The sequence below is a fragment of the Lathyrus oleraceus genome, chromosome 1 (assembly GCF_024323335.1).
Source record: "Lathyrus oleraceus cultivar Zhongwan6 chromosome 1, CAAS_Psat_ZW6_1.0, whole genome shotgun sequence".
NCBI lineage: Eukaryota > Viridiplantae > Streptophyta > Magnoliopsida > Fabales > Fabaceae > Lathyrus > Lathyrus oleraceus.
Window position 1 is genome coordinate 455506181 of NC_066579.1, and position 4196 is coordinate 455510376.

The 4196-nt window shown below is 40.7% G+C and overlaps 1 pseudogene; it reads left to right on the forward strand.

Moving 5' to 3' along the window:
- Positions 1–636: 636 nt before the first annotated feature.
- Positions 637–1821, forward strand: LOC127115292 (eukaryotic translation initiation factor 2A-like; annotated as a pseudogene).
- Positions 1822–4196: the final 2375 nt, after the last annotated feature.

The following is a 4196-nucleotide window of genomic DNA, read 5'->3' on the forward strand; positions in this document are numbered from 1 at the left end:
AGTACTGGACAGTGCACTGGATGCTCATGTACTACGAGGAGATGATAGTGGCCTTGCAAATGACATTCGGAAAGAAATGAAGGTATTGAATGGAAAGCTGCTAAAAACTAAAGAAAAAATACAAAAGGAACTTAGGACTCTATCTAGAGAAGAGCGGAAAAGGCAGCAAGTTGCTGTTACAGATGTAATTAAAACTGCAGATGTAATATTAACTACTCTGATTGGGGCTTTCGCTAAGAAACTTGACCGCACTTCATTTGATTTGGTGATTATCGATGAAGCTGCTCAAGCACTTGAGATAGCATGTTGGATACCTCTGCTAAAGGGTACAAGATGTATCCTTACAGGAGATCATCTTCAACTTCCTCCAACCATTCAAAGTGTTGAAGCTGAGAAGAAAGGCTTAGGAAGAACCCTCTTCGAACGACTTGCAGAACTGTATGGAGAGGAAGTCACATCTATGCTTACCGTCCAGTATCGGACGCATCAACTTATCATGGATTGGTCTTCTAAAGAGCTTTACAACAGTAAGGTAAAGGCTCATTCAAGCGTTGCTGCACATATGCTATATGATCTTGAGAATGTGAAGAGGACATCTTCAACTGAACCAACCATTCTTCTCATAGATACAACTAGATGAGATACGAAAGCTCAGTGAACAGCGTCTCATGCCAGTCTGAAAGATTTTCCATTTTATATGATGAAATTATTGCATCTGCACTTAATAATGGAATCATCACATGGAGCAAATTTGGATTGTCTTCACCACCAAAGCCAGAAACCTTTCAAAAACCTGCGCCGCAAGAAAAGAATGTGACGTTGTGGAAAACGGAGATGGGTGATCCTATTTATCAACTCTCTCAGAAGAGTATCACAAGAGTCAATTGGCCTGCAATTCAGTTCAGCTCTGATGAGGCTACTGCGTGCCGCTTGGCAACTAATGAGTTGCAATTTTTCGATACTCGGGATTTTTTCTAAAGGATTTATTTATCGGTTAAGAGTTCAAGGAGTTGCTTCTGCCGAGCTTTCTAGTTCACCTGCTTCTCATGTAGCTGCATTTGTTCCGGAATCCAAGGGGTTCCTACTAGTGTACCGATATATGCTTGTGGAAATGCTTCCCAAAGTCAGCCTGTGGCTCGACGGAGTTTTTTTCTCTCGATGTTCTACCACCCAGCTTAAATGGAATCATGGTTCAATTGGACTTCTAGCTGTGGCACAGTCAGATGTTGATAAAACCAATCAGAGTTACTATGGAAATCAAAGTTATACTACTTAACAACAGATGGGAAGTTTGAAGGATTAATACCTCTTCGGAAAGAGGGGTTTGTTCACGAAGCTCAGTGGCCATATTCAGGCATAGAGTTTGCTGTTGTGTATGGGTTTATGCCTGCTAAAGCAACTCTATTTGACAAGAACTGCAATCCCTTACTGGAGCTTGGAACTGGTCCTTACAACACTATTCGATGGAACCCGAAAGGGAAATTTTTATGCTTGGCCGGTTTCGGTAACTCGCCTGGTGATATGGTATTTTGGGATTACGTAGAAAGAAAACAAATTTATAGCAGCATAGCAGTATTTGTTCATGAGAGAAAAAAGGGAAAAAGGAACAGAAACGCGATTCTACGAAGAATAGCTTTTCTCAAACTCTATTCTTGCTCCCTCAAACGCTATTCTTGCTCAAAACTCAGATGCGATTTTTGCGCAACAAAGCACCAAGTTAGTTTGCAATTCAGAATGGTTTTTCGTTTTGGATTCGCGAGAACACCCATTCCTTCCATTTCCCCAACAGCTGTCCTTCTCTTTGTAATTGCACCTTGCTGAGAAAACATGCAGTGCTGAATCGGATACATGACAACGAGCTCAGTCGGTATTCCAACAACAATTGAGCGGAAATGCAGAATTTACCAATTGCTTGTGGGGATTGTCTGAAAGTGACCAACTTGATTGGTGTTGTCAACAAGATTTTTTTGGAGTCCTCAACCTTGAAACAAAATTGGAGAGAGTAATGGAAGTGAAAAGGTGTTGAGGATTGGAGTTTCCTGCATGATGCTGCAATGCCATTGCTTGACTGGATGGCTGGATCATCTGTAAATGTTGTTGAAGCTGGGGAGATTAGTTTTGGTTTGAATAAAATGGGAAAATTCAGATAAAGTAAGTTATGCAATTCTAAATATCAACGGCTATGAAAACCACGAAAACCGTTATTTACCCAGAAGAAATGTCTAGCATTTTGAATATCACAGAATGCAGTAACCTCACGATGAAAGAGATGGCACAGTGTGGAGAGTTGGTTGAAGTTAGCCCCTCCTGCAAACTGAAATTTCATACAGTTTATAAGTCTCCTAAAATTCTCCAAACACAGCATGATCAATCCCTGGAGAATTTGTGACTGAGATTGATACGAAAGCAATTGACAGCGGCAAACTTAGAGCAACAACCCTTGATCTCAAGGAGCATTCAGAGATTGATTTGATTGGACGGGTACTAGAATCAAATATGGAACATGAAGCCTCCCTTCTCAGCTTTTGAATTTCCAAAACCATTTCAACATAGGAATCACATACATAGGACATGAGCTCCTTGTTCCATCAATTAACTGATTTCCAACATCAAAGTTTCCCTCGGCTGAAGCACCCTTGTCTTGGTATATATGGTGAGACAAGTAATAACAATCAAACGGGATTTTTCAAGATCACCCCTACCTTCCACATCCTTCAAGATCATTTTATCCTCTGATAAGAATTGGTCAAAATAGTTCATAGAAAGATAAGGAATAAATGTATCAGGATCAATACTCTTTGAGTGCTCGGCGATTATTGAAACTGAATTCATGCAGAGAAGAATGTTCTGATTGTTCGTAAAGAAGTTTCACCTAGTCAAAGTTGATTTCTCCTCTTTCTCAATAGCAACATAAGAAGCCAGAAATCGAGCTTTCTTATCTTGAAGATCCCTCAGTCTGAATTGAGCTTTCTTCTCTTGAAGATCTCTCAGTCTTTTCAAGTCAAAAGAAGCTTCATCACAACTCTCCTTAGAAAGACGATATTCATTGGCCAAGTCATTGATTTGAAGAGAAATCTGATTGAAGGTTTCACGCACCAAACTGTTAATTCATAAGGGAGTTTGTGGTAATTGTGCGTGGGGAACTCGAGACTTGAGCTGCTCAATTGCATGCATTCCAACGTACAGTACGAGGGAGTCGATTAATGGTGCACTGGAGCAACTTTGTTCATAACAACAAGTTTGCAAACTTGCTCAATCTCTGAATCAACCATGTGATGCATATTAAGATCACCCGGTATTGGTGACTTCACTTCAAATGCATCGACGTTTCCGGCAAGACATTCTTCTATTTGCTCTTCAGTAGCATGCAAAGTTTTGGTAACTTTTCACTCTCAAGTAGTTTCCAATGAGCAAGTCGCGGTCTCAGCATTCAATTGCTTTTGAATTCCATTCATCTCCACCTCCTTAAGTACAAAACAAACAACATAATATGGATCTCGAAATAGCACAAAAGCGCTCCAAGCCATCGGTTTAAATTGTTGCTAAGTGTTTGAGCTGCTAAGGTTGCCGGTAAAGTGCTTCCTGCCTTGAATGGAAAAGTGACCGGTATGTCATTCATTGTCTCAACTGTGGATGCCTCAGCCGTCGGCCTTACAGTGAGGCTCGAAAAGACCAACCTCGATCCACGCCGAAGCTGTTGCAATACAAATCCCCAAAATCAGTTAGTTCTAAAACAAACTTTTTAGCTAAGTAAGTTACAGTGGTGAAAGTTTTTCTTACCAACAGTAGAGTTTTCAAAATGAAGAGAATTGAGAGGGGGACCACAAGTTGGATATGGACAAAATTCAAAACCTCTCCACTGCACAGCAGACCTCCACTACTCTGAGGAAACACAGCAGCACAGCAGAGAGGAGATGAGAGATATATAAGAGAGGCCACTGTTCATTTTGAGAGAGAGCTGAAAAACCCTAGTTTTTGGAGAGGATTGGCGGCTACCATTCAGAAAAGAAAAGGAGAGAATTGAAGGCAACGTTTACCTACATTCGTCGGTCGAGCTCGCCGCAACCGGTTAGCTTCCTTTCCGAACTTTATTTCAATGTTTTGATTCTGCTTTGCTTCCTTCTGAGGGAACCATGGTTGTTGTTCCAATTTGATTTCATTTAGCAATACTGTTTGTTTGTGATAATATCTTGTTG